This window comes from Lissotriton vulgaris, chromosome 6 (genome assembly GCF_964263255.1).
Source record: "Lissotriton vulgaris chromosome 6, aLisVul1.2, whole genome shotgun sequence".
Lineage (NCBI taxonomy): Eukaryota > Metazoa > Chordata > Amphibia > Caudata > Salamandridae > Lissotriton > Lissotriton vulgaris.
This window is the reverse complement of record NC_141694.1, coordinates 1,487,395,264-1,487,418,299: the sequence shown is the minus strand read 5'-3', so window position 1 is coordinate 1,487,418,299 and position 23,036 is coordinate 1,487,395,264. Positions and strand designations below refer to the sequence as shown.

The 23,036-nt window shown below is 49.4% G+C and overlaps 1 protein-coding gene across 1 annotated transcript in view; it reads right to left on the bottom strand.

Annotated features, from left to right (window-relative positions):
• Window positions 1-23,036, bottom strand: part of CCT4 (chaperonin containing TCP1 subunit 4) — a 153,849-nt gene that overhangs the window by 68,363 nt on the left and 62,450 nt on the right. The window lies entirely within an intron of this gene.

Sequence of the window (23,036 nt, the reverse complement as noted above, 5' to 3'; positions counted from 1 at the left end):
AGTAAATTAGTGAAGTTCCACTTATAAATCTTTTTAAGCGGGCCAAGAATAATCTCATGGTACATATTGTCAAAGGACGCAGGCGGGTGAAGTATCAAGGCACAGGCAGGACTAGGATTTAATGCCAACAGCTCTTTCCAAATATTAATCTGGGATGTTTATCCAAGTCTCAGAAAAACACAGCAAATTAAAATCTGTATTTATACATTTCTGTTTCAAGACCAAAGATTTGCTTTCTAAGCTCCATGTCTAATATCCTAATACAAGGCAAAAAATTAAAAAAAAATTGCCACTGATCTCAACCAGAAGGGCAGCACTTAAATAAAACACAGAACCAATGAGGAAATTCTGATGCAATATGTGAAAGTTTGAGATATAAGATAAATAAGTACTATCTTTTGGAGGGTACCTTTGAATTGGCTAGGTGCCACACTGGATCCAGAAACGTCTGATAGCTCTGTGCTGCCAGTAGGGGTAACTAGCTCCAACTTGACCCCAGAGATTAAGTTGTGATGTCACTGGTGCCGTAAAGGTCACACCCAGAACACCAATATCAATCACCTGTTTTAACAGTGTCTAGATGAGGGGATGGGCACAAGATCAACACAAACACGTGCAGTGTAATAAACTAAACTGCCATCTTTTTATACCACAAATTAATTTCCTTTAGAGAGGAGGAGAGTGGGATCAGTCTGTAACAGTCAGCTAGAAAGAAGTATCCATCAGAAAGATAGTAACTTTTTCTTCTGATGGATACTTCTACCTGCAGATTACTCACCTTTGAGAAGATTCTCAGGCAATACTCCCCTAGGAAGTGGGTCTGAATGAAATTCAAAAGGTGGACACCCCAAAATAGACACTTGCTCTCCCCAACACCCTACCCCCCTCGGATGTAACAAGTGAGGGCACGTGGAGGGGCGGAGAAAACCGGGCTGCTTCGGGAAAGTGCCTGCAATCGTAGCATGCTGGCAGCCGGCTGGAGACCCCGATTACCACTGGCCCTGCAGGGGAAAACACCACCGGGCCCTGGGCAACAAGAAACTGTCGGCCCGGAAACTGCTGGGCTGACTGGTGAGGCCTGCGGCAGGGAGCTGGTCCGCAACGGGGGACCTGGCACAGCGCCACGTTCTTTTGACTCGGCGGGCCCCCCGGGAAGGATGCATGCCAAAATAGACACCTGCTCTCCCCGGTGCTACCACCCATCCCCCAAAAGATGTAACAAGTGAAGGCAGCAGGAGGTTCGGAGAGCACCGAGCAGAACGCCCTTGAGGTGTGGAACAGCAGAAGCTCCAATGCGGGCGGGCCTTCAGGCAAGTACATATAAGATCAGAGGCCAGAACCCACACGGCTTGGAGCTTGGTGAGTCGTACCAAGACTATTCCTGACCAGGCCCACGGCTGCGGTATAAGTACAGGTGACCCGGAGAAGGGGGCACGGCACCCTAGAACTCAAGAAACATTGGCCTGGACTGAGATGTGAAACAGGTGAGACCTACCCTATAAAAATGCATCGATACGATTCTTCCCGGACTTCACCCTCATGGTCCAGCGGCAACTATGCCCCTTTGATAAGGTCAAGAGAACTCTGCAAACTAAAAACATGATGCTGTTCCCAGCCCAGCTCAGAGTCCTGGGCGATGGCAAATCCTGGTACTTCACACCACCAGATGAGTTATGGGAATGGTTTGAAGGAGGGTGAAAATCCCACCAGCAACAGGAACAGTCGGCAGCGTGAGACCAAGGGACACTTCTCCTGGGAGAATCCACAATGGCGAAACTGAAATTAACACTGTCAGGAACTGGCACCCGGGTGCCGACCAGCTTGGTGGGGGGGTGGGGCGGCTGGGGACTCAGTCAGCGATGGTAAATGTGGCGACTGCGTCCAACTTTAAAGGCAGGGGGGGCGCCAAGGGACCGAACAGACCATAACTTAGACAACACTCAACACGTCCGTTTAACTGATTCATTGAGGGCGGCTGCATATACATTAGTGGCGGAGCCAGCCAACCTCAATTTGCTGACATGGTTCAAACAGGGCAACAGGCGCTCTGCAAATTGGGGAAGTGGGTAGTTTTAAACCTACAATGCACGGTAGCGGGGGGGGGGGGGGGGGGGGGGTAACGACATGGGGTTGTAATCAGTTCACGGATTACAAGGTTATGTTTGTTAAATATTGATTATGATTTAAATACTGATCCATCATCGCAGGCGAAACGTGTCAGGCAGCAACCAGGGAGCGGAGGGTAGGAAAGGGCGGAGGGAGCGGGACTCCAGACACTAAGCACTTGATCATAGCTAAAGCATTACAGTCCACGTCCAAACTGAAAGCCCCGACATGAAACATGAATGGTCTGGGGGACAAAATTAAAGGGCCTATAGTCCTGCAATATTTACATAGGCACTCCCCTGACCTGGCCCTTCTCCAGGAGAGACCCTTACGAAGCAACCAATATCTAGCACTCAATAGATATGGTTACACTCTAGTAGCACGTGCGGGCTTCTCGCCAGGATCCCGGGATGTGGCTATCCTGGTAAAAAAAAAAAAAAAAAAAAAAAAAATCAGTACCTTTGATACAGGGCCGCATCTGGCAGGACCCACTGGGCACATTTGTGGCTCTGAATGGGACATAGGAAGGGCGAAACCTCAACTTATATCCAACATACATCCAACCAAAGCTGCATGCAGAAACTTTACCTGAGTTAAGCAAAACACTGCTAGGCATGCCTCCCGGAGTGCTCATACTAGGTGGGGACATGAACATGGTAATGGCGCATGATCTAGACAGGACAACCGCCCCGGCCCAGTTAGGGTGGACGGAGGCCTGTGGGCATTTTTCAAAGGCAATGGGCTTGAAGGACCTAGGAAGATTGCACAACCCGACCAGTAGACATACATGCATATTTCTGCTGCACACAGCAGCGGGTCACGTTTTGATTATCTCTTCACGCAATGCACACGTGTGGGACACTTTCGCAGGCCACGGCACAATGCTTGAGGCATTTCTGATCACTCACCAGCGGAGACTCTGCTCCCGGGCCCAACCAGTGACCACACCATGCCGCCACATATAGCACCCTGGCACTTCCAAAATAGAGAGTTTTGAGACAAGTTGAGAAAGCGAATGCAGCAATATTTTGATGATAACGTGGGATCGGTTGACTCGTATTGCACCCTATGGGAGGCAAATAAAGTGGTGGCCAGAGGGTACATACAAGCAACGATAGGGGGAATTCAAGAAGGAGAGGTGCTTCAGGTGTGAAAAGCTAGAACATGAGATCGAGACTCTAGAACGAATGATGCTGGGAAATGAATCAGAGGCCTACAGGCTGAGACACATAATCCGTCTTAAACAAAGGAAACGTAGGGATTTGGAGCAAGAGGCAGCGCGACCCCATGCAATAGCGACACAAAGGCAACTGTACAACCTAGGGGACAAGACCAATAAGCTCATCGCATGGCTAGAAAAGAGATTGAGCGCGCAACAGGGTCGCATAAATCCGTATGGAAAATGGCACAAGGCAAGGGTCTGGAGCAGGCATAGCAGAGGCGCTTGCGTCCTACTACGAGTCACTATCAGTCAGCGACAGCTAGCTCAGAAGACGAGAATGTGTAACTGCTGTGACATTTCCCTGCCAACTCTTTCAAGAGAAGACAGACACCCTAGATCGGGACCTGGCAAGGGAGGAAGTGGAGGGCGTCATTCGGAACTTACAGTCCGGGAAAGCTGCCTGCCCAAATGGGCTACCCGCAGAATTCTTTAAATGAGTAGCTGCGGGGTGGCACAAAGGATGCTTGATATATTTCAAACCACACTGCAAGAAGGGTGTTGACCAGAGGACCCGAGATAAGCCACAATCGTAGTCATCCCAAACAAGCATTTACAATGCAACGGTCTCGCCTTTGCAAAAGTTAGCGCTTTTGGCATTGTAAATGACAAATGTTTTATTTATGTGTTGGTTTTGGAAACAGATAAATAAATGGCATTGTCATGAGCAGTAGAGAGTGAGTAGTAGAGAGAGTAGTAGAGAGAGTAGTAGTGAGTAGTAGAGAGAGTAGTAGTGAGTAGTAGAGAGTGAGTAGAGAGTAGTAAGTGAGTAGTAGAGTGTGTAGTAGAGAGTAGTGAGTGTGTAGTAGAGAGTAGTGAGTGTGTAGTAGAGAGTAGTGAGTGTGTAGTAGAGAGTAGAGAGTGTAGTAGAGAGTAGAGAGTGTGTAGTAGAGAGTGTGTAGTAGAGAGTGTGTAGTAGAGAGTGTGTAGTAGAGAGTGTGTAGTAGAGAGTGTGTAGTAGAGAGTGTGTAGTAGAGAGTGTGTAGTAGAGAGTGTGTAGTAGAGAGTGTGTAGTAGAGAGTGTGTAGTAGAGAGTGTGTAGTAGAGAGTGTGTAGTAGAGAGTGTGTAGTAGAGAGTGAGCAGTAGAGACTAGTGAGTGTGTAGTAGAGTGGTGAGTGTGTAGTAGAGTGGTGAGTGTGTAGTAGAGTGTGTAGGAGAATGTGTAGTAGGGAGTGTAGTAGAGTGTGTAGTAGAGAGTGTGTACTAGAGAGTAGTGAGTGTGTAGTAGAGAGTGTGTAATACAGAATGTGAAGTAGAGAGATTGAAGTAGAGAGATTGAAGTAGAGAGATTGAGGTAGAGAGATTGAATTAGAGAGATTGAAGTAGAGAGTGTAGAGTAGAGAGTGGAGAGTCTGTAGTAGAGTGTAGTAGAAAGTAGTGAGTGTGTAGTAGAGAATGTGTAGTAGAGTAGTAGAGCGTGTAGTAGAGAGTGTGTAGTAGAGTGTGTAGTAGAGTGTGTAGTAGAGTGTGTAGTAGAGTGTGTAGTAGAGTGTGTAGTAGAGTGTGTAGTAGAGTGTGTAGTAGAGTGTGTAGTAGAGTGTGTAGTAGAGTGTGTAGTAGAGTGTGTAGTAGAGTGTGTAGTAGAGTGTGTAGTAGAGTGTGTAGTAGAGTGTGTAGTAGAGTGTGTAGTAGAGTGTGTAGTAGAGTGTGTAGTAGAGTGTGTAGTAGAGTGTGTAGTAGAGTGTGTAGTAAGTAGTGACTGTAGTAGATAGTGTGTAGTAGAGAGTGTCTAGTATAGAGTGTCGAAGAGAGTAGTGGCTGTAGTAGTGAGTGTGTAGTGAGTGTGTAGTAGAGTGTGTAGTAGAGAGTAGTGACTGTAGTAGAGAGTGTGTAGTAGTGTGTAGTAGAGAGTAGTGACTGTAGTAGAGTGTGTAGTACAGTGTGTAGTAGAGAGTAGTGACTGTAGTAGATAGTGTGTAGTAGAGAGTGTCTAGTATAGAGTGTGTCGAAGAGAGTAGTGGCTGTAGTAGTGAGTGTGTAGTGAGTGTGTAGTAGAGAGTAGTGACTGTAGTAGAGAGTGTGTAGTAGTGTGTAGTAGAGAGTAGTGACTGTAGTAGAGTGTGTAGTACAGTGTGTAGTAGAGAGTAGCGACTGTAGTAGAGAGTGTGTAGTAGAGTGTGTAGTAGAGAGTAGAGTGCGTAGCAGAGAGTAGTGACTGTAGTAGAGAGTGTGTAGTAGAGTGTGTAGTAGAGAGTGTGTAGTAGAGTGTATTAGAGAGTAGAGTGCGTAGCAGAGAGTAGTGACTGTAGTAGAGAGTGTGTAGCAGAATGTGTAGTAGAGAGTAGCGACTGTAGTAGGGAGTGTGTAGTAGAGAGTAGTGACTGTAGTAGAGAGTGTGTAGTAGAGAGTGTGTAGTAGAGAGTGTGCAGTGATTTGAGTTTTACATCAAATTAAAAACGGGAACGGAACAAACTCATCCTATACATTATTGTGGTAGGTGCCCACGCATATAGGGTTAAATGATGCGTTAGATGCCACAGGTCCCACCAACACGCTTTCTTTATGATAGGAGAATGCCCAACATCGCGGAGATTTGCTCTCTGCTCTTCCCGGATATTTGTATTTTCAAATGTATAATGTTATCCTGCTAAACGAAGACGATGCTCAAACTATAAAAGAAGAGGGTTTCACAGATATGTTAGTCCTTCCGGGCAAACTAAATGACCCAAAGAAAGATCAAGTGACAGTTTAGAGCTCCAAGTGAGTCTTAATAAAATCAGTGTCTGGAACGCATAGCATCAAACAAGCGGGGCATCAAACTGCAGTGTCATTCAATCAAAGCTTCAAGGCTTCTGAGCGCTAGCCGAGAATTATTTTTTGTGAAGCACTAATCACTGTGGAAGGTGCCCCTGCTATTCCAGATGTGAGAAGTCAGTCTGATATGAAAATAAGCAGTATTTGGAATGAATGTATTTGGCAGGGGGAAGGTGGGGCGGCGCAAGACCGTACTGACGAGTGAACAGGAGCCATTTTGTACCGAGTGATTCTGCCTGTGTGCATGTAGACAAACCAGGCAGCAGCATGAGCATGTGATTCGGTAAAATAACAAGCATTTACAATGCAATGGTTTTGCCTTTGTTAAAGTTAGAGCTATTGGCATTGCTCTTGACACTCTGAAGCTCCACTCTGCATTCTGAAGCTCCACTCTGAAGCTCCACTCTGCATTCTGAAGCTCCACTCTGAAGCTCCACTCTCCACTCTGAAGCTCCACTCTGAAGCTCCACTCTGCACTCTGAAGCTCCACTCTCCACTCTAAAGCTCCACTCTAAAGCTCCACTCTGCACTCTGAAGCTCCACTCTCCACTCTAAAGCTCCACTCTAAAGCTCCACTCTGCACTCTGAAGCTCCACTCTCCACTCTAAAGCTCCACTCTAAAGCTCCACTCTCCACTCTAAAGCTCCACTCTAAAGCTCCACTCTCCACTCTAAAGCTCCACTCTCCACTCTAAAGCTCCACTCTAAAGCTCCACTCTCCACTCTAAAGCTCCACTCTAAAGCTCCACTCTCCACTCTAAAGCTCCACTCTCCACTCTGAAGCTCCACTCTCCACTCTGAAGCTCCACTCTCCACTCTGAAGCTCCACTCTCCACTCTGAAGCTCCACTCTCCACTCTGAAGCTCCACTCTCCACTCTGAAGCTCCACTCTGAAGCTCCACTCTGAAGCTCCACTCTGAAGCTCCACTCTGAAGCTCCACTCTGAAGCTCCACTCTGAAGCTCCACTCTGAAGCTCCACTCTGAAGCTCCACTCTGAAGCTCCACTCTGAAGCTCCACTCTGAAGCTCCACTCTCCACTCTGAAGCTCCACTCTCCACTCTGAAGCTCCACTCTCCACTCTGAAGCTCCACTCTGCACTCTGAAGCTCCACTCTGCACTCTGAAGCTCCACTCTGAAGCTCCACTCTGAAGCTCCACTCTGAAGCTCCACTCTGAAGCTCCACTCTGAAGCTCCACTCTGAAGCTCCACTCTGAAGCTCCACTCTGAAGCTCCACTCTGAAGCTCCACTCTGAAGCTCCACTCTGAAGCTCCACTCTGAAGCTCCACTCTGAAGCTCCACTCTGAAGCTCCACTCTGAAGCTCCACTCTGAAGCTCCACTCTAAAGCTCCACTCTAAAGCTCCACTCTAAAGCTCCACTCTAAAGCTCCACTCTAAAGCTCCACTCTAAAGCTCCACTCTAAAGCTCCACTCTAAAGCTCCACTCTAAAGCTCCACTCTAAAGCTCCACTCTAAAGCTCCACTCTAAAGCTCCACTCTAAAGCTCCACTCTAAAGCTCCACTCTAAAGCTCCACTCTAAAGCTCCACTCTAAAGCTCCACTCTAAAGCTCCACTCTAAAGCTCCACTCTAAAGCTCCACTCTAAAGCTCCACTCTAAAGCTCCACTCTAAAGCTCCACTCTAAAGCTCCACTCTAAAGCTCCACTCTAAAGCTCCACTCTAAAGCTCCACTCTAAAGCTCCACTCTAAAGCTCCACTCTAAAGCTCCACTCTAAAGCTCCACTCTAAAGCTCCACTCTAAAGCTCCACTCTAAAGCTCCACTCTAAAGCTCCACTCTAAAGCTCCACTCTAAAGCTCCACTCTAAAGCTCCACTCTAAAGCTCCACTCTAAAGCTCCACTCTAAAGCTCCACTCTAAAGCTCCACTCTAAAGCTCCACTCTAAAGCTCCACTCTAAAGCTCCACTCTAAAGCTCCACTCTAAAGCTCCACTCTAAAGCTCCACTCTAAAGCTCCACTCTAAAGCTCCACTCTAAAGCTCCACTCTAAAGCTCCACTCTAAAGCTCCACTCTAAAGCTCCACTCTAAAGCTCCACTCTAAAGCTCCACTCTAAAGCTCCACTCTAAAGCTCCACTCTAAAGCTCCACTCTAAAGCTCCACTCTAAAGCTCCACTCTAAAGCTCCACTCTAAAGCTCCACTCTAAAGCTCCACTCTAAAGCTCCACTCTAAAGCTCCACTCTAAAGCTCCACTCTAAAGCTCCACTCTAAAGCTCCACTCTAAAGCTCCACTCTAAAGCTCCACTCTAAAGCTCCACTCTAAAGCTCCACTCTAAAGCTCCACTCTAAAGCTCCACTCTAAAGCTCCACTCTAAAGCTCCACTCTAAAGCTCCACTCTAAAGCTCCACTCTAAAGCTCCACTCTGCACTCTGAAGCTCCACTCTAAAGCTCCACTCTGCACTCTGAAGCTCCACTCTGCACTCTGAAGCTCTACTCTGAAGCTCCACTCTGCACTCTGAAGCTCTACTCTGAAGCTCCACTCTGCACTCTGAAGCTCCACTCTGAAGCTCCACTCTGAAGCTCCACTCTGAAGCTCCACTCTGAAGCTCCACTCTAAAGCTCCACTCTAAAGCTCCACTCTCCACTCTGAAGCTCCACTCTAAAGCTCCACTCTCCACTCTAAAGCTCCACTCTAAAGCTCCACTCTCCACTCTAAAGCTCCACTCTAAAGCTCCACTCTCCACTCTAAAGCTCCACTCTAAAGCTCCACTCTCCACTCTAAAGCTCCACTCTAAAGCTCCACTCTCCACTCTAAAGCTCCACTCTAAAGCTCCACTCTCCACTCTAAAGCTCCACTCTAAAGCTCCACTCTCCACTCTAAAGCTCCACTCTAAAGCTCCACTCTCCACTCTAAAGCTCCACTCTAAAGCTCCACTCTCCACTCTAAAGCTCCACTCTAAAGCTCCACTCTCCACTCTAAAGCTCCACTCTAAAGCTCCACTCTCCACTCTAAAGCTCCACTCTAAAGCTCCACTCTCCACTCTAAAGCTCCACTCTAAAGCTCCACTCTCCACTCTAAAGCTCCACTCTAAAGCTCCACTCTCCACTCTAAAGCTCCACTCTAAAGCTCCACTCTCCACTCTAAAGCTCCACTCTAAAGCTCCACTCTCCACTCTAAAGCTCCACTCTAAAGCTCCACTCTCCACTCTAAAGCTCCACTCTAAAGCTCCACTCTCCACTCTAAAGCTCCACTCTAAAGCTCCACTCTCCACTCTAAAGCTCCACTCTAAAGCTCCACTCTCCACTCTAAAGCTCCACTCTAAAGCTCCACTCTCCACTCTAAAGCTCCACTCTAAAGCTCCACTCTCCACTCTGCACTCTAAAGCTCCACTCTGCACTCTAAAGCTCCACTCTAAAGCTCCACTCTGCACTCTAAAGCTCCACTCTAAAGCTCCACTCTGCACTCTAAAGCTCCACTCTGCACTCTGAAGCTCCACTCTGAAGCTCCACTCTGAAGCTCCACTCTGAAGCTCCACTCTGAAGCTCCACTCTGAAGCTCCACTCTGCACTCTAAAGCTCCACTCTGCACTCTAAAGCTCCACTCTGCACTCTAAAGCTCCACTCTGAAGCTCCACTCTGAAGCTCCACTCTGAAGCTCCACTCTGAAGCTCCACTCTGAAGCTCCACTCTGAAGCTCCACTCTGAAGCTCCACTCTGAAGCTCCACTCTGAAGCTCCACTCTGAAGCTCCACTCTGAAGCTCCACTCTGAAGCTCCACTCTGAAGCTCCACTCTGAAGCTCCACTCTGAAGCTCCACTCTGAAGCTCCACTCTGAAGCTCCACTCTGAAGCTCCACTCTAAAGCTCCACTCTGAAGCTCCACTCTAAAGCTCCACTCTCCACTCTAAAGCTCCACTCTAAAGCTCCACTCTCCACTCTAAAGCTCCACTCTAAAGCTCCACTCTCCACTCTAAAGCTCCACTCTAAAGCTCCACTCTCCACTCTAAAGCTCCACTCTAAAGCTCCACTCTCCACTCTAAAGCTCCACTCTAAAGCTCCACTCTCCACTCTAAAGCTCCACTCTAAAGCTCCACTCTCCACTCTAAAGCTCCACTCTAAAGCTCCACTCTCCACTCTAAAGCTCCACTCTCCACTCTAAAGCTCCACTCTAAAGCTCCACTCTCCACTCTAAAGCTCCACTCTAAAGCTCCACTCTCCACTCTAAAGCTCCACTCTCCACTCTAAAGCTCCACTCTCCACTCTAAAGCTCCACTCTCCACTCTAAAGCTCCACTCTGCACTCTAAAGCTCCACTCTAAAGCTCCACTCTAAAGCTCCACTCTGCACTCTAAAGCTCCACTCTAAAGCTCCACTCTGCACTCTAAAGCTCCACTCTGCACTCTAAAGCTCCACTCTGCACTCTAAAGCTCCACTCTAAAGCTCCACTCTGCACTCTAAAGCTCCACTCTAAAGCTCCACTCTGCACTCTGAAGCTCCACTCTGAAGCTCCACTCTGAAGCTCCACTCTGAAGCTCCACTCTGAAGCTCCACTCTGAAGCTCCACTCTGAAGCTCCACTCTGAAGCTCCACTCTAAAGCTCCACTCTAAAGCTCCACTCTAAAGCTCCACTCTAAAGCTCCACTCTAAAGCTCCACTCTAAAGCTCCACTCTAAAGCTCCACTCTAAAGCTCCACTCTAAAGCTCCACTCTAAAGCTCCACTCTAAAGCTCCACTCTAAAGCTCCACTCTAAAGCTCCACTCTAAAGCTCCACTCTAAAGCTCCACTCTAAAGCTCCACTCTAAAGCTCCACTCTAAAGCTCCACTCTGAAGCTCCACTCTCCACTCTAAAGCTCCACTCTGAAGCTCCACTCTCCACTCTGAAGCTCCACTCTCCACTCTGAAGCTCCACTCTCCACTCTGAAGCTCCACTCTCCACTCTGAAGCTCCACTCTCCACTCTGAAGCTCCACTCTCCACTCTGAAGCTCCACTCTCCACTCTGAAGCTCCACTCTCCACTCTGAAGCTCCACTCTCCACTCTGAAGCTCCACTCTCCACTCTGAAGCTCCACTCTCCACTCTGAAGCTCCACTCTCCACTCTGAAGCTCCACTCTCCACTCTGAAGCTCCACTCTCCACTCTGAAGCTCCACTCTCCACTCTGAAGCTCCACTCTCCACTCTGAAGCTCCACTCTCCACTCTCCACTCTGAAGCTCCACTCTCCACTCTCCACTCTGAAGCTCCACTCTCCACTCTCCACTCTGAAGCTCCACTCTCCACTCTCCACTCTGAAGCTCCACTCTCCACTCTGAAGCTCCACTCTCCACTCTGAAGCTCCACTCTCCACTCTGAAGCTCCACTCTCCACTCTCCACTCTGAAGCTCCACTCTCCACTCTGAAGCTCCACTCTCCACTCTGAAGCTCCACTCTCCACTCTGAAGCTCCACTCTCCACTCTGAAGCTCCACTCTCCACTCTGAAGCTCCACTCTCCACTCTGAAGCTCCACTCTCCACTCTGAAGCTCCACTCTGAAGCTCCACTCTCCACTCTGAAGCTCCACTCTCCACTCTGAAGCTCCACTCTCCACTCTGAAGCTCCACTCTCCACTCTGAAGCTCCACTCTCCACTCTGAAGCTCCACTCTCCACTCTGAAGCTCCACTCTCCACTCTGAAGCTCCACTCTGAAGCTCCACTCTGAAGCTCCACTCTCCACTCTGAAGCTCCACTCTGAAGCTCCACTCTCCACTCTGAAGCTCCACTCTCCACTCTCCACTCTGAAGCTCCACTCTCCACTCTGAAGCTCCACTCTGAAGCTCCACTCTCCACTCTGAAGCTCCACTCTCCACTCTCCACTCTGAAGCTCCACTCTCCACTCTGAAGCTCCACTCTCCACTCTGAAGCTCCACTCTCCACTCTGAAGCTCCACTCTCCACTCTGAAGCTCCACTCTCCACTCTGAAGCTCCACTCTCCACTCTGAAGCTCCACTCTCCACTCTGAAGCTCCACTCTCCACTCTGAAGCTCCACTCTCCACTCTGAAGCTCCACTCTGAAGCTCCACTCTCCACTCTGAAGCTCCACTCTGAAGCTCCACTCTCCACTCTGAAGCTCCACTCTGAAGCTCCACTCTCCACTCTGAAGCTCCACTCTGAAGCTCCACTCTCCACTCTGAAGCTCCACTCTCCACTCTGAAGCTCCACTCTGAAGCTCCACTCTCCACTCTGAAGCTCCACTCTGAAGCTCCACTCTGAAGCTCCACTCTGAAGCTCCACTCTCCACTCTGAAGCTCCACTCTCCACTCTGAAGCTCCACTCTGAAGCTCCACTCTGAAGCTCCACTCTCCACTCTGAAGCTCCACTCTCCACTCTGAAGCTCCACTCTGAAGCTCCACTCTGAAGCTCCACTCTGAAGCTCCACTCTGAAGCTCCACTCTGAAGCTCCACTCTGAAGCTCCACTCTGAAGCTCCACTCTGAAGCTCCACTCTAAAGCTCCACTCTAAAGCTCCACTCTAAAGCTCCACTCTAAAGCTCCACTCTAAAGCTCCACTCTAAAGCTCCACTCTAAAGCTCCACTCTAAAGCTCCACTCTAAAGCTCCACTCTGCACTCTGAAGCTCCACTCTAAAGCTCCACTCTGCACTCTGAAGCTCCACTCTAAAGCTCCACTCTGCACTCTAAAGCTCCACTCTAAAGCTCCACTCTGCACTCTAAAGCTCCACTCTAAAGCTCCACTCTGCACTCTAAAGCTCCACTCTAAAGCTCCACTCTGCACTCTAAAGCTCCACTCTAAAGCTCCACTCTGCACTCTAAAGCTCCACTCTAAAGCTCCACTCTGCACTCTAAAGCTCCACTCTAAAGCTCCACTCTGCACTCTAAAGCTCCACTCTAAAGCTCCACTCTGCACTCTAAAGCTCCACTCTAAAGCTCCACTCTGCACTCTAAAGCTCCACTCTAAAGCTCCACTCTGCACTCTAAAGCTCCACTCTAAAGCTCCACTCTGCACTCTAAAGCTCCACTCTGCACTCTAAAGCTCCACTCTAAAGCTCCACTCTGCACTCTAAAGCTCCACTCTAAAGCTCCACTCTGCACTCTAAAGCTCCACTCTAAAGCTCCACTCTGCACTCTAAAGCTCCACTCTAAAGCTCCACTCTGCACTCTAAAGCTCCACTCTAAAGCTCCACTCTGCACTCTAAAGCTCCACTCTAAAGCTCCACTCTGCACTCTAAAGCTCCACTCTGCACTCTAAAGCTCCACTCTAAAGCTCCTCTGCACTCTAAAGCTCCACTCTAAAGCTCCACTCTGCACTCTAAAGCTCCACTCTAAAGCTCCACTCTGCACTCTAAAGCTCCACTCTAAAGCTCCACTCTGCACTCTAAAGCTCCACTCTAAAGCTCCACTCTGCACTCTAAAGCTCCACTCTAAAGCTCCACTCTGCACTCTAAAGCTCCACTCTAAAGCTCCACTCTGCACTCTAAAGCTCCACTCTAAAGCTCCACTCTGCACTCTAAAGCTCCACTCTAAAGCTCCACTCTGCACTCTAAAGCTCCACTCTAAAGCTCCACTCTGCACTCTAAAGCTCCACTCTAAAGCTCCACTCTGCACTCTAAAGCTCCACTCTAAAGCTCCACTCTGCACTCTAAAGCTCCACTCTAAAGCTCCACTCTGCACTCTAAAGCTCCACTCTAAAGCTCCACTCTGCACTCTAAAGCTCCACTCTAAAGCTCCACTCTGCACTCTAAAGCTCCACTCTAAAGCTCCACTCTGCACTCTAAAGCTCCACTCTAAAGCTCCACTCTGCACTCTAAAGCTCCACTCTAAAGCTCCACTCTGCACTCTAAAGCTCCACTCTAAAGCTCCACTCTGCACTCTAAAGCTCCACTCTAAAGCTCCACTCTGCACTCTAAAGCTCCACTCTAAAGCTCCACTCTGCACTCTAAAGCTCCACTCTAAAGCTCCACTCTGCACTCTAAAGCTCCACTCTAAAGCTCCACTCTGCACTCTAAAGCTCCACTCTAAAGCTCCACTCTAAAGCTCCACTCTAAAGCTCCACTCTAAAGCTCCACTCTAAAGCTCCACTCTGCACTCTAAAGCTCCACTCTAAAGCTCCACTCTGCACTCTAAAGCTCCACTCTAAAGCTCCACTCTGCACTCTAAAGCTCCACTCTAAAGCTCCACTCTCCACTCTAAAGCTCCACTTTCCACTCTAAAGCTCCACTCTCCACTCTAAAGCTCCACTCTCCACTCTAAAGCTCCACTCTAAAGCTCCACTCTAAAGCTCCACTCTAAAGCTCCACTCTAAAGCTCCACTCTAAAGCTCCACTCTAAAGCTCCACTCTAAAGCTCCACTCTAAAGCTCCACTCTAAAGCTCCACTCTAAAGCTCCACTCTAAAGCTCCACTCTAAAGCTCCACTCTAAAGCTCCACTCTAAAGCTCCACTCTAAAGCTCCACTCTAAAGCTCCACTCTCCACTCTAAAGCTCCACTCTAAAGCTCCACTCTGCACTCTAAAGCTCCACTCTAAAGCTCCACTCTGCACTCTAAAGCTCCACTCTAAAGCTCCACTCTGCACTCTAAAGCTCCACTCTAAAGCTCCACTCTGCACTCTAAAGCTCCACTCTGCACTCTGAAGCTCCACTCTAAAGCTCCACTCTGCACTCTGAAGCTCCACTCTAAAGCTCCACTCTGCACTCTGAAGCTCCACTCTAAAGCTCCACTCTGCACTCTGAAGCTCCACTCTAAAGCTCCACTCTGCACTCTGAAGCTCCACTCTAAAGCTCCACTCTGCACTCTGAAGCTCCACTCTAAAGCTCCACTCTGCACTCTGAAGCTCCACTCTAAAGCTCCACTCTGCACTCTGAAGCTCCACTCTAAAGCTCCACTCTGCACTCTGAATCTCCATTCTAAAGCTCCACTCTGCACTCTGAAGCTCCACTCTAAAGCTCCACTCTGCACTCTGAAGCTCCACTCTAAAGCTCCACTCTGCACTCTGAAGCTCCACTCTAAAGCTCCACTCTGCACTCTGAAGCTCCACTCTAAAGCTCCACTCTGAAGCTCCACTCTAAAGCTCCACTCTGCACTCTAAAGCTCCACTCTAAAGCTCCACTCTGCACTCTAAAGCTCCACTCTAAAGCTCCACTCTGCACTCTAAAGCTCCACTCTAAAGCTCCACTCTGCACTCTAAAGCTCCACTCTAAAGCTCCACTCTGCACTCTAAAGCTCCACTCTAAAGCTCCACTCTGCACTCTAAAGCTCCACTCTAAAGCTCCACTCTGCACTCTAAAGCTCCACTCTAAAGCTCCACTCTGCACTCTGAAGCTCCACTCTAAAGCTCCACTCTGCACTCTAAAGCTCCACTCTAAAGCTCCACTCTGAAGCTCCACTCTGAAGCTCCACTCTGAAGCTCCACTCTGAAGCTCCACTCTGAAGCTCCACTCTGAAGCTCCACTCTGAAGCTCCACTCTGAAGCTCCACTCTGAAGCTCCACTCTGAAGCTCCACTCTGAAGCTCCACTCTGAAGCTCCACTCTGAAGCTCCACTCTGAAGCTCCACTCTGAAGCTCCACTCTGAAGCTCCACTCTGAAGCTCCACTCTGAAGCTCCACTCTGAAGCTCCACTCTGAAGCTCCACTCTGAAGCTCCACTCTGAAGCTCCACTCTGAAGCTCCACTCTGAAGCTCCACTCTGAAGCTCCACTCTGAAGCTCCACTCTGAAGCTCCACTCTGAAGCTCCACTCTGAAGCTCCACTCTGAAGCTCCACTCTGAAGCTCCACTCTGAAGCTCCACTCTGAAGCTCCACTCTGAAGCTCCACTCTGAAGCTCCACTCTGAAGCTCCACTCTGAAGCTCCACTCTGAAGCTCCACTCTGAAGCTCCACTCTGAAGCTCCACTCTGAAGCTCCACTCTGAAGCTCCACTCTGAAGCTCCACTCTGAAGCTCCACTCTGAAGCTCCACTCTGAAGCTCCACTCTGAAGCTCCACTCTGAAGCTCCACTCTGAAGCTCCACTCTGAAGCTCCACTCTGAAGCTCCACTCTGAAGCTCCACTCTGAAGCTCCACTCTGAAGCTCCACTCTGAAGCTCCACTCTGAAGCTCCACTCTCCACTCTGAAGCTCCACTCTCCACTCTGAAGCTCCACTCTCCACTCTGAAGCTCCACTCTGCACTCTGAAGCTCCACTCTGAAGCTCTACTCTGAAGCTCCACTCTGCACTCTGAAGCTCCACTCTGAAGCTCTACTCTGAAGCTCCACTCTGCACTCTGAAGCTCCACTCTGAAGCTCTACTCTGAAGCTCCACTCTGCACTCTGAAGCTCCACTCTGAAGCTCTACTCTGAAGCTCCACTCTGCACTCTGAAGCTCCACTCTGAAGCTCTACTCTGAAGCTCCACTCTGCACTCTGAAGCTCCACTCTCCACTCTGAAGCTCCACTCTCCACTCTGAAGCTCCACTCTGCACTCTGAAGCTCCACTCTGAAGCTCTACTCTGAAGCTCCACTCTGCACTCTGAAGCTCCACTCTGAAGCTCTACTCTGAAGCTCCACTCTGCACTCTGAAGCTCCACTCTGAAGCTCTACTCTGAAGCTCCACTCTGCACTCTGAAGCTCCACTCTGAAGCTCTACTCTGAAGCTCCACTCTGCACTCTGAAGCTCCACTCTGAAGCTCTACTCTGAAGCTCCACTCTGCACTCTGAAGCTCCACTCTGAAGCTCTACTCTGAAGCTGCACTCTGCACTCTAAAGCTCTACTCTGAAGCTGCACTCTGCACTCTAAAGCTCCACTCTAAAGCTGCACTCTGCACTCTAAAGCTCCACTCTAAAGCTCCACTCTGCACTCTAAAGCTCCACTCTAAAGCTCCACTCTGCACTCTAAAGCTCCACTCTAAAGCTCCACTCTGCACTCTAAAGCTCCACTCTAAAGCTCCACTCTGCACTCTAAAGCTCCACTCTAAAGCTCCACTCTGCACTCTAAAGCTCCACTCTAAAGCTCCACTCTGCACTCTAAAGCTCCACTCTAAAGCTCCACTCTGCACTCTAAAGCTCCACTCTAAAGCTCCACTCTGCACTCTAAAGCTCCACTCTAAAGCTCCACTCTGCACTCTAAAGCTCCACTCTAAAGCTCCACTCTGCACTCTAAAGCTCCACTCTAAAGCTCCACTCTAAAGCTCCACTCTGCACTCTAAAGCTCCACTCTGCACTCTAAAGCTCCACTCTGAAGCTCCACTCTCCACTCTGAAGCTCCACTCTCCACTCTGCACTCTAAAGCTCCACTCTGAAGCTCCACTCTCCACTCTGCACTCTAAAGCTCCACTCTGAAGCTCCACTCTCCACTCTGAAGCTCCACTCTCCACTCTGCACTCTAAAGCTCCACTCTGAAGCTCCACTCTCCACTCTGAAGCTCCACTCTCCACTCTGCACTCTAAAGCTCCACTCTGCACTCTAAAGCTCCACTCTAAAGCTCCACTCTGCACTCTAAAGCTCCACTCTAAAGCTCCACTCTGCACTCTAAAGCTCCACTCTAAAGCTCCACTCTGCACTCTAAAGCTCCACTCTAAAGCTCCACTCTGCACTCTAAAGCTCCACTCTAAAGCTCCACTCTGCACTCTAAAGCTCCACTCTAAAGCTCCACTCTGCACTCTAAAGCTCCACTCTAAAGCTCCACTCTGCACTCTAAAGCTCCACTCTAAAGCTCCACTCTGCACTCTAAAGCTCCACTCTAAAGCTCCACTCTAAAGCTCCACTCTAAAGCTCCACTCTAAAGCTCCACTCTAAAGCTCCACTCTAAAGCTCCACTCTAAAGCTCCACTCTAAAGCTCCACTCTAAAGCTCCACTCTAAAGCTCCACTCTGCACTCTAAAGCTCCACTCTAAAGCTCCACTCTGCACTCTAAAGCTCCACTCTAAAGCTCCACTCTAAAGCTCCACTCTAAAGCTCCACTCTAAAGCTCCACTCTAAAGCTCCACTCTAAAGCTCCACTCTAAAGCTCCACTCTAAAGCTCCACTCTAAAGCTCCACTCTAAAGCTCCACTCTAAAGCTCCACTCTGCACTCTAAAGCTCCACTCTAAAGCTCCACTCTAAAGCTCCACTCTGCACTCTAAAGCTCCACTCTAAAGCTCCACTCTGCACTCTAAAGCTCCACTCTAAAGCTCCACTCTGCACTCTAAAGCTCCACTCTAAAGCTCCACTCTGCACTCTAAAGCTCCACTCTAAAGCTCCACTCTGCACTCTAAAGCTCCACTCTAAAGCTCCACTCTGCACTCTAAAGCTCCACTCTAAAGCTCCACTCTGCACTCTAAAGCTCCACTCTAAAGCTCCACTCTGCACTCTAAAGCTCCACTCTAAAGCTCCACTCTGCACTCTAAAGCTCCACTCTAAAGCTCCACTCTGCACTCTAAAGCTCCACTCTAAAGCTCCACTCTAAAGCTCCACTCTAAAGCTCCACTCTAAAGCTCCACTCTGCACTCTAAAGCTCCACTCTAAAGCTCCACTCTGCACTCTAAAGCTCCACTCTAAAGCTCCACTCTGCACTCTAAAGCTCCACTCTAAAGCTCCACTCTGCACTCTAAAGCTCCACTCTAAAGCTCCACTCTGCACTCTAAAGCTCCACTCTAAAGCTCCACTCTGCACTCTAAAGCTCCACTCTAAAGCTCCACTCTGCACTCTAAAGCTCCACTCTGCAGCTCCACTCTGCACTCTAAAGCTCCACTCTGCAGCTCCACTCTGCACTCTAAAGCTCCACTCTGCAGCTCCACTCTGCACTCTAAAGCTCCACTCTGCAGCTCCACTCTGCACTCTAAAGCTCCACTCTAAAGCTCCACTCTGCACTCTAAAGCTCCACTCTAAAGCTCCACTCTGCACTCTAAAGCTCCACTCTAAAGCTCCACTCTGCACTCTAAAGCTCCACTCTAAAGCTCCACTCTGCACTCTAAAGCTCCACTCTAAAGCTCCACTCTGCACTCTAAAGCTCCACTCTAAAGCTCCACTCTGCACTCTAAAGCTCCACTCTAAAGCTCCACTCTGCACTCTAAAGCTCCACTCTAAAGCTCCACTCTGCACTCTAAAGCTCCACTCTAAAGCTCCACTCTGCACTCTAAAGCTCCACTCTAAAGCTCCACTCTGCACTCTAAAGCTCCACTCTAAAGCTCCACTCTGCACTCTAAAGCTCCACTCTAAAGCTCCACTCTGCACTCTAAAGCTCCACTCTAAAGCTCCACTCTGCACTCTAAAGCTCCACTCTAAAGCTCCACTCTAAAGCTCCACTCTAAAGCTCCACTCTAAAGCTCCACTCTAAAGCTCCACTCTAAAGCTCCACTCTAAAGCTCCACTCTAAAGCTCCACTCTAAAGCTCCACTCTAAAGCTCCACTCTAAAGCTCCACTCTGCACTCTAAAGCTCCACTCTAAAGCTCCACTCTAAAGCTCCACTCTCCACTCTAAAGCTCCACTCTAAAGCTCCACTCTCCACTCTAAAGCTCCACTCTAAAGCTCCACTCTCCACTCTAAAGCTCCACTCTAAAGCTCCACTCTAAAGCTCCACTCTAAAGCTCCACTCTAAAGCTCCACTCTAAAGCTCCACTCTAAAGCTCCACTCTAAAGCTCCACTCTAAAGCTCCACTCTAAAGCTCCACTCTAAAGCTCCACTCTAAAGCTCCACTCTAAAGCTCCACTCTAAAGCTCCACTCTAAAGCTCCACTCTGAAGCTCCACTCTGAAGCTCCACTCTGAAGCTCCACTCTGAAGCTCCACTCTGAAGCTCCACTCTGAAGCTCCACTCTGAAGCTCCACTCTGAAGCTCCACTCTGAAGCTCCACTCTCCACTCTGAAGCTCCACTCTCCACTCTGAAGCTCCACTCTCCACTCTGAAGCTCCACTCTCCACTCTGAAGCTCCACTCTCCACTCTGAAGCTCCACTCTCCACTCTGAAGCTCCACTCTCCACTCTGAAGCTCCACTCTCCACTCTGAAGCTCCACTCTCCACTCTGAAGCTCCACTCTCCACTCTGAAGCTCCACTCTCCACTCTGAAGCTCCACTCTCCACTCTGAAGCTCCACTCTCCACTCTGAAGCTCCACTCTCCACTCTGAAGCTCCACTCTCCACTCTGAAGCTCCACTCTCCACTCTGAAGCTCCACTCTCCACTCTGAAGCTCCACTCTGAAGCTCCACTCTGAAGCTCCACTCTGAAGCTCCACTCTGAAGCTCCACTCTGAAGCTCCACTCTGAAGCTCCACTCTGAAGCTCCACTCTGAAGCTCCACTCTGAAGCTCCACTCTGAAGCTTCACTCTGAAGCTCCACTCTGAAGCTCCACTCTGAAGCTCCACTCTGAAGCTCCACTCTGAAGCTCCACTCTGAAGCTCCACTCTGAAGCTCCACTCTGAAGCTCCACTCTGAAGCTCCACTCTGAAGCTCCACTCTGCAGCTCCACTCTGCAGCTCCACTCTGCAGCTCCACTCTGCAGCTCCACTCTGCAGCTCCACTCTGCAGCTCCACTCTGCAGCTCCACTCTGCAGCTCCACTCTGAAGCTCCACTCTGAAGCTCCACTCTGAAGCTCCACTCTGAAGCTCCACTCTGAAGCTCCACTCTGCACTCTGAAGCTCCACTCTGCACTCGGAAGCTCCACTCTGAAGCTCCACTCTGCACTCGGAAGCTCCACTCTGCACTCTGAAGCTCCACTCTCCACTCTGAAGCTCCACTCTCCACTCTGAAGCTCCACTCTCCACTCTGAAGCTCCACTCTCCACTCTGAAGCTCCACTCTCCACTCTGAAGCTCCACTCTCCACTCTGAAGCTCCACTCTCCACTCTGAAGCTCCACTCTCCACTCTGAAGCTCCACTCTCCACTCTGAAGCTCCACTCTCCACTCTGAAGCTCCACTCTCCACTCTGAAGCTCCACTCTGAAGCTCCACTCTGAAGCTCCACTCTGAAGCTCCACTCTGAAGCTCCACTCTGAAGCTCCACTCTGAAGCTCCACTCTGAAGCTCCACTCTGAAGCTCCACTCTGAAGCTCCACTCTGAAGCTCCACTCTGAAGCTCCACTCTGAACGGTCAGACTCCAAAAATCGGCCCTAATCACAATAGTATTATTTCACCTGCGTGAATATAAGTCTTTGAAATTCTGGCCAGTGGTAATACACACAAGTAATATAAAATTGTTGTTCCAAAGAGCATTAAATGGAAATAAAACAAGTACCAGACGCATTGACGCCTGCACCTTAAAAGTGAAACTGACTGAAGCAAGCGCCCGGGCCACTTTGAAAAAAAAAGCCACACACATTAGATGCAGTCAAGGCGCGCTCACGAGGTCAGAAGGCACTCCACATGAACAACTACCAGACACATTGTTTCATTTCACTTTGAAAGTGCAGGCGTCAAAGTGAAACTGACTAAAGGAAGCGCACGGCCCATTAGATGCAGTCAAGGCGCGCTCACGAGGTCAAATCTCCAAAGGAGAAGCTCGTGACAGCCTGACTACAGCAGAAAAAGCTCGTAACAGTCTGATGTCCACAATATTCCCAGAAAAGTGGCAACATAAGTTGTCTCGCATAGACAGCAAAAGCTTCGCTTTTGCTTTCGTCTAGGCGAGACCTAAAAAGGGCAAGCCCACACACCTGTGTGGCTTCTTTAGGCCTATCTCCCTACTTAATTTTGAAACCAAGGTCTTGGCAAAAGTGTTAGCAGATCGGCTCATACCTATAATCGCCACCATAATACACCCAGACCAGTCGGGATTCATACAACACATAAGCACCAGACTTAAAGACGACTATATAGAGTAATGCATGCCATGGCGGCGCACCAGCATATACCTGCCGCTCTAATGTCACAGGATGCCCGAATGGCCCTTTCGTAATGCGGTATTCCTCAGATTGGGCCCTGGTCCAAACTTTGGCGCATGTGTCTGCCTCTTATCAGAACCCGAAAGCCCGCATGCGGGTAAATGGGTCGGCTTCAAGGACTTCACCAGGGCACACGACAGGGGTGCCTATTGTACCCAATACTATTCGTGCTGGAACTGCTAGCGGCGTGGGTCTGAGGGGACCCCCTAATTTGGGGCATAGACAGCAGAGGGTGGTGGGAAGAACGTATCTCGCTGTGCGCCAACGATATATTGCTCTTTGCACACAAACCTAAACAAACGCTGCACAGACTCCTAAATATACTCCGACTGTTTGGGACCTACGCTGGATACCAGATAAACTGGGACAAATCTCTTATTTTTACTCTTGCAGGCGAACTCCCACCTCTCATGACGGACTGTGCGGCCCGACGCAGCACGATAAATTCAAATACCTAGGCATATGGATCACAAAGACAGCTGAGGAATTCCTAAATCCAAACATACATCTTTAATTGGTGAGGTTGCGCGATGACATAATGCACTGGTGACTTTTACCAATCTCCCTCATGGGCAGAGCAGTTCTATTTAAGATGATGCCATACCGCTCCTACTTTATGCTCTGCAGAACACCCCATACAGGATCCCAGATTTCAGGGCTATCACAAAACAACCTTCTGTGAGAGGGGGGCAAATCATGCATAGCACTGCGCAATCTACAGCATGGGATATATGAGGGTGGATTGGCGGTCCCAGACATCCGGAGCTACTAACTAGTGGCCCAACTGGTCAATGTCAATGACTGGGTCTTTGCCCCCATGCAGAGCCGACATTTAGGGTCCACCGATATGCGATGGAGAACAGAGGACACCTGGCTACCCTGTACCGCAGGCAACAGGGGAAGCCGCTACCAGCCCACACACAAGAGGTCGCACAAGCTTGGCGAATAACTACTATGCTGCTGGGGTGGGACTCAAGACCGACTCAACACACACCACTCTAGGAAATTAATGGACTGGATGATGTGGAGGGCCTACAGGGCTTTTGCAGATGGAGCCTCATTGGTTTGGACACCCTTGGATAGATGTGTGGTGGGGTTGTAGCAGACTGACTAGCAAATGTCCAGCGCTGAAAAATTCCGCTACCTGCAACTGAGGCATGCTCTACGCTGCTGCATACC